Here is an 11,473-nt window from a genome sequence, read left to right as displayed (position 1 = left end):
ATATATATACATATATATACATAAATGTATATGCAAATACGCACATGTACAGCTGCGTCATGTTGTATTAATAATAAACCAGTGCAACATGAAAATTAAATATGCACCATCGATGTTTCTCAAACTGGCAAACAACGATGAAAAGAACTTTTGTACGTATCGTTTTATGTTTTTCTAGTTGCTAATTTAATCAATTGCGGAAAGAGATTCAGTCTTTCATTTTCTCAACCATTTTCCTTAATATGTGCTCGTGTTAGTCAAATAGGAGACCTCCATGAAATCTCAATCAAATCACGCACACGCCACAGTCTTAAAAAAGAAAGTATACGTATATTATATAGATGCACTAGCTATTTAAAAAGCGGGATGGTTACTGTTAGAGTGGTTGTAGTCATGGGTCTGCTTGTCCACCGGTAACGTTGGCCTGCAGACACTAAACTCTAGTCCACAAAACGTGCTCTATCTTTTGTATCGTTACTTCAGCAACCTCTCTGTTTAATCTCGAGCTGTTTGATCTCGACTCGCCTTCACTCGGATCCATTCAAAGCATTCGTTTTTGTCTTCTTTCGTCACTCATATGGTCTCCACGCCCTCAGGCGCTGCGCTAGACAATTTCTTTCCCAAAACTTTTAGCTCTTTGAAATTCCCACCCTGCACATGTTTTTTTTCTCCCTGTAGCCGCCATTCATAACTTAAATAAAAACAAAAAAAAATTGCTCCGTCGATCTCACCAGTCACGGATTGTCGGCGAAGACCGTGGGTACTGTCCTCTCCCACCCAATCCGATCAAAGCCATTAAAGAATTTGTTTAATGCTATGTGAAAATGTTTTTTATAGAAAAACACAGAAAGTTTTTAGGTATTTTCTCATTATTAGATGACATTTTTATATTCTTATCCGAATATACAATATTTCCCAGTCCTAAGTAATTGTAGTTTGATATTTTTTCTCATTATAAGCTTTTTTATGCATTTTATTACGGTCGTTTTAAAGAGAGGCTCGTTATATTACGTAGCGTCAGTGTCTTTCAGACTTGAAACATTTATAAAATTTATGCATCGATGTATAAAGACCGAAGAGTAGTTACGTGATGTATATTTAAAATCGATGAACCTTAAGCGATTCAAACGTTTTGTTTGCGGAAGGAGGGATCAAATATTGTTTCATTTTTTTTTTTTTAATCTTTTGTCTTTTACACTTTTCAGGCATTGGACTGCGGCCATGATGTGATTTAGTCGAACAAATGAATCCCAGTACTTATTTTAAATCCTGGTACTTATTCTGTTGGTCTCTTTTGCCGAATCGCTAGCTGCAGCGACGTAAGTAAACCAACACCGGTTATCAAGGGATGGGCGAGAACAAACACAAATACACACACATATATGTTTGTATGAATTATGTATACGATGGACTTCCACACAGTTTCCGTCTGTCAAATACACTCACAAAGCATTCGTTGGTCTGGGGGCTAGAGTAGAAGACACTTGCCCAAGGTGCCGCGTAGTAGGACTGAATGCGAAACCACATGGTTGCAAAGCGAGCTTCTAACCCACGCAGCAATGATTCGAAACATTGAGTAACCAACACCAACCGTTATTGGCAACAACTGTAAAACTACGACGTAAATGTATTTTTAATATTTTGAAATATCTAAGGCGACGAGCTGGCAGAAACGTTAGCGCGCCGGGCGAAATGCTTAGCGGTATTTCGTCTGCCGTTACGTTCTGAGTTCAAATTCCGCCGAGGTCGACTTTGCCTTTCCTCCTTTCGGGGTCGATAAATAAAGTGCCAGTTACGCACTGGGGTCGATGTAATCGACTTAATCACCTTGTCTGTCCTTGCTTGTCCCCTCTATGCTTAGCCCCTTGTGGGCAATAAAGAAATAAGAAACGTTAGCACCTCGGGTGAAATGCTTAGCGGTGTTTCGTCTATCTTTACGTTCTGAGTTCAAATTCTGCTGAGGTCGACTTTGCCTTTCATCCTTCCTTTCAAGGTCGATAAATTAAGTACCAGTTGCGTACTGGGTTGATCTAATCGACTGGTCCCCCTCCCCCAAAATTTCGGGCCTTGTGCCAAGAGTAGAAAAGAATATTTTGAAATATCTAGGAAATTTTATGACGCAAGTGATTATTTGATGTATTAGAAAAAAATTTAATATAATTTTAAGCTCTGTTTCCGAAAATCCATGATTAATTTTTTTATTCTAATTCTTATAAGTTTGTTTAAATAATAAAGCTATTCAAGAAAAATCAGAAAAATCGGTTCTGAAATAAATATATTTTATAGAGTGTATGATTCTATAGAATCCTTCTAGAAATTATTTAACAGTATATCCTTTCCGACCGTACCCACTTATCCAACCTGTTTACACCCTTCTCGTCATCCTTATTGACTTTCACCCCTACCTTCAGCTCTATCCTGGTTATAAAACATCATCCACACGAAACTACAAACCTACAAGACTCAGAATGGAGTTCAAGTGTATTGTAAAAGTTGTTAGAAAATTGGGCAAAATGTTGAATGGTATTTAGTTGGGGCTCACTACCTGTGTCCAAATCCCGCCGCGGTCAACTTTGCTTTTTATCTTTCCGAGGTCGATAAAATTAAGTACACTGAAGTGTTGGGGGTAGTTAATAATTTTATAATGCATCCTAAACGTGAAGGAAATAATATTCTTTTACTTGTTTCAGTCATTTGATTGCGGCCATGCTGGAGCACCGCCTTTAATCGAAGAAATCAACCCCAGGATTTATTCTTTGTAAGCCCAGTACTTATTCTATCGGTCTCTTTTGCCGAACCGCTAAGTTACGGGGACGTAAACACACCAACATCGGTTGTCAAGCGATGGTGGGGGACAAACACAGATACACAAATACATGCATACACACACACACACACACACACACATATATATATATATATATATATATATATATACGACGGGTTTCTTTCAGGTTTCGTCTACCAAATCCACTCACAAGTCTTTGGTCGGCCCGAGGCTATAGTAGAAGACACTTGCCCAATGTGCCACGCAGTAGGACTGAACCCGGAACTATGTGGTTGGGAAGCAAGCTTCTTACCACACAGCCACTCCTTCACCTTGAAGCTACTCCTAATAGAAGATAGAAAAATATTCACATGAGAGTTGCAAACTTCGCTACTCAAACTGTCACATAGGACATACAAGTACAACACATTTTCGTCGGTTGGACTGGACATGCATTTACAACATAGAACCATTATAATACATTATAACACAAAATACGAAACAAAACTAAATGAAAAGGCTTTAGTTTACAACACTACAGTCTTATACAGAATTCGACACACACACACACAAAAAAAAACTAGATTATCTATAGAGACTGTATTACAAGCAAAATACGAACAATATATTGGTTTCAAATTTTGGTACAAGACCAAAACACAAACAAAATATAAATACACATATATAACACTCGTGTAATAAATTTAGAACAATTACTGATTCATGAAAGATATTTGTAACTAACTGTTAAAATTTTTTAATCTGGCGATAATGATTTTATCAGTTACAATATCATTCCTATGATACTGGCTGCCTCTTATTAAAACGTGGTGATAATAGCGTCACTTTCACCACTTCATTCAGAAGATTAGACGAAGATATAGAACTGTTAATAGATTTAAGACCGTTATTTTCCAAACATAAATTACGAATTAGGAAATATTTAAGTTCATCAAAATATTACATATTTTGACATTTCTATTTCTTCTGTACCAACATATACAAGGTTCCCTAAAAGATAATATAATATTTCAATACTTAAATTAGTGTCAATATACTTCAGAATATTGAACTGGCAGAATGGTTAGCACATCGGAGAACATGCTTAGTGGCATTTCTTCCGACTCTTTACATTCTGAGTTCAAATGCCGCCAAAGTCAAGTTTGTTTTTCATCCTTTCGAGATCGATAGAATAAGAACAATTGAGAACTGCAGTCGATGTAATCTTCTTCCCGCTCTCTTCAACATTGCTAACCTTGTTCCAAAATGAGAAAGAATATAATTTGTACATGGGGTATAAACCCTTGGATTTGACATCAAAACGTTGAAGGCGATAAGATAATTTAATTATAAAAGAATGAAATCAATATTGATGACAGGATGAAAACAAACATATCTAAAAGAAGTAAATCGAAGTTATATACATTTAACAGATGGCCACATATATCTCAAGATGGTCAACCTTGTCAGAATATGAGAAAGGCTCAAATTCTGAAGAGGAAAAACAAAATTGTCACCGCTGTTACTGCTACTAATTTGGGCACAAGGCCAGCAATTTCGGGGTAGGGGATAAGTCGATTACAGCGATCCCAATACTCAACTGGTACTTATTTACCTACTCTGAAAGGATGAAATGCAAAGTCGAACTCAGGGGACTTTGAACTCAGAATGTAAAGATGGACGAAATGTGGCTAAGCATTTTGCCTGACGTGCTAAACGATTCTGCCTGCTCGTTGCCTTAGTAATAATAATAATAATGAGAAGAAGAAGAAGAAGAAGAAGAAGAATACTTTGCAACAAGTATGGACTTGACAGAGCAAAAAAGTGCTACGAACATAAACCCGAAGGCATCATCGAAAATGATAATGCAAGAATCCTATGGGATTTTACGATTCAGTGCGACCATAAGATAGAGAATAGGAAACCAGACATAGTGTTAATTGAGAAAGAAAGCAAACGATGCTGGATCATAGATATAGCATACCCAGCTGACAACAAGGTATGCGATGAGGAAGAAACAAAAGTCGATAGATACGACGGATTAGCTTGGGAGGTTAAGCAATTGTGGTGGATGAAAAAAGTGGTAGTAGTACCAATAATTTTCAGAGCCCTGGAAAGAGTGAGCAAAAATCTTGAAGAAGTACATGGAACAAACAAGGGCTGCAATAAGGGTGGAGCACTTGCAGAAAACAGCACTGCTTGGAACCGCTCGAATAACAACAACAACAACAACAACAACAACAACAACAACAACAACAACAACAACAACAACAACAACAACAACAACAACAATAATAATGATAATGATAATAATAATAATAATAATAATAATAATAATAATAATAATAAAAAATAATAATAATAATAATAATAACGGTGCTCGAAAAATAAGGGGTGTTACCTTAGTTTACTAGTAGTGAACAGCTGGCACCGTAGTACATCTCCAGCATTAGAAGCTATGCAAAGATAATAAATATTAATGATAATATTAATAATAATAATAGTAATAATAATAATAATAATAATAATAATTATAATAATAATAATAATAATAATAATAATAATAATAACGATTTCTAATCTTGGGACAAGGCCTGCACTATCAGAGGAAGTGTAAGCCAATTACATCGACCACATCGCTCAAATGGTACTTATTTCATCGACCCCGAAAGGATGAAAGGCAAAGTCGATCTCGGCGGAATTTGAACTCAGAACGTAAAGATGGGCGACATGCTGCTAAGCATCTTGCCAAGCATGCTAATGATTCTGCCAGCTCACCGCCTTACTGCTATTAATAATAATGATTATGATGATGATAATGTCGGTAAGTTGTAGGCGGAGTATATAGGCGTTAATCTATTTTCTCACAGTTTTCATTTTGTTGTCCCATCATAAACACGGAGGTGTCAAGACGAGCAGAATAAACACGAAATTATTATGAAAGTTTGCTTTGTATCTTTCTTTGAATGTTTGTCTACTTACATTTTTTTTACATTTTTACAAACAACAACAAAAGCTATAACAATAACAAAAGTAAAAAAAAAAAAGAAAATTAAAAAAAGAAAAAGAAAGAAATTATGCAGAGCTGACAAATGTCAAAACCATTCAACATGATGAAGAGATTGTTGAATTACAAATGACTGACAATGGTATTGTTTTTAAGTTTAGATTGTCTCAACGTATTGTTGAATTTCAACATTAGTTTCTTAATTTCGTCACTGAGTAACAGATGGTCGAGGCGATAAGGGTGGCGGAGGATCGTTGGGCTACCAGTTGCGCTGTTTGTCGGATGGTATTCTATAACCTTAATACTGTCCACAACCGACACACTTTCTTGATGTTTCTATAGATATAATTATATATTGAAGGTTGTTGAAGATAATGATGATGTGTAAGCCCACGTCAGCTCTGATCCAATTGAACAATAGAACATAGATAGTTGGTTGAATGACAGATTTATTGTACCAGATATATCATACCTCTTCCCAAGCTTTCACATCCTGATATATTACTTACTCAAGCTCTTCGCTCCCTATGGATCCTAGGCCATCGACGTTTTTTCTCCACTGTTCTCCACTCTTCACTATCTTTTCTACTTCTCTCCAACTGATTCCCTGTAGCTTTGCACCTTTTTTCCGGATTTTGCTACACTGCGTGATAAGCTTTCCTGGGTGAAGGTATTTTCTCTCCTAGTTTTTGTTGGTTTTGAATTGTCATCGATACTCCTGTAACTTTGTTTTTTTTTTCTCCGTAGGAATATTAGCCCTATACAAACTCGTTTTTACCACTGGGATGAAGTAGTCCATGTTGACCTGGCTTCTATCCTTTAATCTGTCCAGTATAGGAACCACCAGAGGCTTGCAATCCGCTGGCACTGCTCTCAGGGCCATTGAGACACACAAGCCACCAAACCGCAACATGAAGTGGAAATTCTGAAATGCAGCGGTTAATTGTTTGTGTCATGTTACAGTATAACAATCTACACATATTATATACTCTCTCCGCTGTCAAAATAGGTTTCTGTATTTCTATAGATTCTGATGCTGACCACAAGAAAAGCTGGCAAGCTGAAGTTGATCCAGTGGTACAAGTTACAAATGTTAGCAGTAGAATCACTGTTAAATTAATGAGTGTGTCATAAGCTTAGTAACGTTGAGTTCAATGCCTTCTATGTATATAGCTTGCAGAAAGAGTGAGTTCAGCCGGGTTGATTTGCTGTCATAAATGAAACACGTAAAAGGATTTTTTTGTTTCAAGTTGTATCCCTTGTGATTACAAAGGATGATGGCATTCACAAATACAGATGCGTTTATTGATTTGGTGGTTTTCCTTTCACCACTAGTAAAGCTATATCCAAGACAAATTCCATTCTATTTTATTAGCACGCCGGACAAGAATGCTAAACGGTATTTCTTCCGGTTTTACCACCATTGTCAACTTTTCCTTTCATCCTTTCGAGGTCGATGAAATAAAGTACCAGTCAAGGACTGGGAATCTACTAAGAATTTCTGATCTTGTACCAAGATTTAAAACCATTATATAGTTAGGAGAAATATTTGACTCCAAAAGCAGTAGATTATCAGAATCGGTAGAAGGTTCTTTTTAATGGCGAGTTAGAGATGTATGACTCTCTTTGGATTTCGAGACTAGTGAGAGGAAAGGGCAGAAGTTATCATCAGGAGATCTAAAGAGGGGATGCTATCTAGACTCCTCTTACTCGCCATTAAAAATACCGGATGTGGACTCTACCTTAAGAGACAGATCATCGGGTTAAACTGGGATATGGATTAAGTTATGCATCCCCCGTTACCGCCGAAGTCGACTTTTTTTTTCACTCTTTCAGTGTCATTAAAGTAAATAGTAATCAAATACTGACCGATATATTCGAGTAACTCTTTTTTCTTAAAATGCTTTAACTTGTGACTAAGAAGGAAATCAAAATTAATTAAACAGTTAATAAATATTAACAAAAATAATTTTTCTCAATGTGTTGTTAGAATTTGAATGTATTTTCCACTACTAGATATTAGAACCATCAATCTGTGAAATTAAGTGTGTTACTAAGTAGCTATACTTTATGTATGAAAAGATTTATTTTAACTCATTTTTCTTCTCTTTTTTTTTTTTCGTATAACCGATTATGTTTTTCATACAAACATGTTTCCAGTATATAACCATATAACCAAAATCTTTGTTTTTAAAAACGCCAAATTCCACAAAAACATATAGTTGTTCTGTCTAAGCCCTTCTGAGCAACTAGAGGCAGATATTCAATCTAGTAATCAAGCAAACTGGATATTAAAAAAACATACTGTATACAGTATGGACACTGTATACAATCCAACGCTGGACACTGTATACAATCCAACGCTGTACAACAATCATGCCATGCCAAATTGGAAAACAATCATACTGTTATAGAAGAAAGAGAAGTTGGCTCAAACGAATCTACTAAAACTGGAAACGTTATATTACATCTTTACAGTGAAATCAGAGAACTGTATCAGAATCCTCTAAATACATACTTAAAGTAATGAAACAGGTAAGACACAACACAGAAATGAGGGAGAACATTACAAAAGAGTACTATAAAATAGTCAGACAAGCACTGAAACTAAATTCAATGATAGAAGTAAGATAAATGGTATAAATACGCGAGCCAACGCAATTATAAACCTCAGTTTCAACATAATAATAAATTAGAAGTCGAATGGACTGAAGAGTTTAGACTGAAAAGTTAGGAATCTTCTATGAAAGTTTCCAAGTTGCCACCTTTAAACTGATATATTATATATCTACTCTTTACACAGGGATAATAGGGTCAGATATAAAAACAAAGAACAAATACAAAGTAACAACAGTGAGGCTAGAAAAATACTTTAAAACAAAGGGAAACTGGTTACTGTTAAAAGGGACAAAAAGAAAGCAAAGATTTTTACGATAAGGAAACAATAGATTACAAACTAGGAAAAAATGATGCTGATGGAGGTCAAGTTATCTATCAGAGTACGCCAGTTTTCGTTCTTGATAATACTTTCTACTGGATGCACAAGGCCTCAAATTTGGAGGAAGGGATTAAGTTGATTACATTGACCCCCAGTGCGTAACTGGTACTTATTTAATCGATCCCGAAAGGATGAAAGGCAAAGTCGACATAGGCAGAATTTGAACTCAGAACGTAGCGGCAGACGAAATACCGCTAAGCATTTCGCCCGGCGTGCTGACGATTCTGCCAGCTCGCTGCCTTATTTTCTTGATCTTGATAATAATATCGGAACTGTTTACCTTAATTCCATTATCAGTCTGGACAAGAATGTCTCAAATTATTGCATCGAGCCTTGTCAGAAAGTTAATGTAACAGACAACATAATTCTGAAGAAAAATTGGAGAGAAAAATTACTGCAAGGCTCGACAGAAAAGAAGTAAGCTAAACGTGCTCTGAGCCAAAAACAAAAGTGGAAGGTCTGATTTTAGCACGAAGAGACAATCGACCACATCATTTCTAGCTCCAGTAGTAGCAAAGTCAGTATTTGTCCACAGAAGCGTTCAAGTCGGTAATATGGGTCATCTGTCAACAATATGTCAATACTTCGACGGGCAAACATAAGTGGTATAAGCATGTACCAAACACAGCACATGACAACAATCTGGTCATAATAATCTAAGATGTGTCTATTCATACTGACAATGTAATCAATGTAAACCGTCCAGATATAATTATCAAGGACAGGAAATAAAATGCCAGTACCTCGACAGACACCTCGAGCCTTGCAACAACAATCTATAACAATGACACAATTCATTCAACACATACTGTTTAGAATCATCACCCAGTAATATTACACAACCTACACAAAACATGCACTGCAGAATAACCACCGAAATTCTTCAATCCACTCAACTTCTAATTTATTATGCTGAAAATAATTGCAATGGCTAGTGTATTTATACTGACTAGTAAATCGACCCATCTATGATGGGGCATAAAATGGGGGAGGGAAATCATAACAGCAGTATGTATTGAGAAATGTGTAAATGGACTTCATAGATTACTGGGTGATGTGTTAGAGAAAGCACATTATAGTTGGTGATACAGCATTCTATTGCAGCTATATGCCATATGTTTGCGACTAAGTGGCATGTGATGACGATTCACTCCCGAACTGAAATAGGCTCCCAACCTTTGTATCATGAATGGTTGTATAGACCACTCCTAAAGAAAGCCAGAGCTTCCTTTGACCACTACATAAAAAGTTTTAAGAAAAAATGTTATTTAGATATACTTTTATTTTAGTTGTTTACACTATTTTACGCTTGTTTATACTCTTATACATTCAAAGTTCATAAATTTCCTTATTTAAATTATGAACCATATTCCTTCGATAATATCAATATGATTACAAAACGCCTTTGTAGGCTATATTTTCTGTTTGATCGACACTAATTTTCAAATTGCTGACGTCCGTTGCTCTACTCATGGTGACGTATAACTGGCCGTGTGTAAAAATACACCTGCACGATCTAAAGTGTGGTCCTGTGCCTTGTTTGCTGTGAATGCGCGAGCGGAATCTTTAGAGTTACAAAAAATCAAGCTAAGACTTACCTCTCACTGTTCTATGCGAATAATGTCTGGATGTTCTGGTACCATGGGTTATTTTGATTGAGAAAACTGAGATGTAAACAACAGCCGCTTCGATTAGCTGTTTCGAACACTGCTCGAGACTGACACACTTCAATAACCACTAAATAGTCACATACACTATATACTGACATACATCACGTCCATTATAGTAAGATTATCTTATTTCTATCATTGAATTTAATTAAGTGCTTGTCTGATTATTTTATAGTACTCTTTTATAATTTTCTCCCTCATTTCTCTATGTTGTGTCTTACCTGTTCCATTACTCTCAGTATGTATATAGAGAATTCTGATATAGTTCTCTGATTTCACTGTAAAGATGTAATATAACGTTTCCAGTATTAGTAGACCCGTTTGAGCCAACTTCTCTTTCCTCCATAACAGTATGATTGTTTTCCAATTTGGCACATACTCTTACATCGTCGACGCACGATATAACATAACCCACAAATTACGACCGACAAATCATGTAACTCATATTCGAAACAATTTTCAATTGATGCAATGGCACAACTCACAACAACACATTATCTTGCATACCAACCGACATTAAAACACGTAACACGTATGAAACACTATCATCGCCCAACAAAATACATTACGCCAGAGGACTCCAGCCTTCTTCTTCTTCTCCGAGGACTCTTTTCGTGCAAAGCGATGTTTTTTTTCCATGGACCGGAAGATCATGTGCATAATAAAACACGATAAAGTGCATAATGTATAATTTAATTAGTACAAATATAATACATATACTTTGGTTTCAAATTTTGGCACAGGACCAGCAATTTCGGGGGAGGGGTAAGTCAATCGCATCGACCTCCAGTATTCAACTAGTACTTCTTTTATTGACTCTGAAAGGATGAAAGGCAACGTCGACCTCGGCAGCATTTGAACGCAGAACATAAAGTTGGAAGAAATGCCGCTACACAATTTACCCCAACGCGGTAACAATTCTACCAGCCCGTCGCATTATAATACATATATATTACATACATATTACATACATAATGTATATATATATATATATAAATATACATACATACACACACACACACACACATATA

General features: G+C 36.1%; 1 protein-coding gene across 4 annotated transcripts in view; it reads right to left on the bottom strand.

Annotated features, from left to right (window-relative positions):
• Window positions 1–11,473, bottom strand: part of LOC106869748 (uncharacterized) — a 68,536-nt gene that overhangs the window by 47,036 nt on the left and 10,027 nt on the right. For 2 of the 4 annotated variants that reach the window (XM_052969741.1, XM_052969742.1), the window contains one exon: window positions 5,169–5,223. The exons of the other annotated variants lie outside the window; for them this stretch is intronic. The gene's annotated coding sequence lies outside the window, so the exon portion shown is untranslated. The remainder of the gene's footprint in view (window positions 1–5,168; window positions 5,224–11,473) is intronic. 4 annotated transcript variants of the gene reach the window in all.

This window comes from Octopus bimaculoides, chromosome 7 (genome assembly GCF_001194135.2).
Source record: "Octopus bimaculoides isolate UCB-OBI-ISO-001 chromosome 7, ASM119413v2, whole genome shotgun sequence".
Classification (NCBI taxonomy): domain Eukaryota; kingdom Metazoa; phylum Mollusca; class Cephalopoda; order Octopoda; family Octopodidae; genus Octopus; species Octopus bimaculoides.
This window is presented reverse-complemented; position numbering and strand designations above follow the sequence as displayed.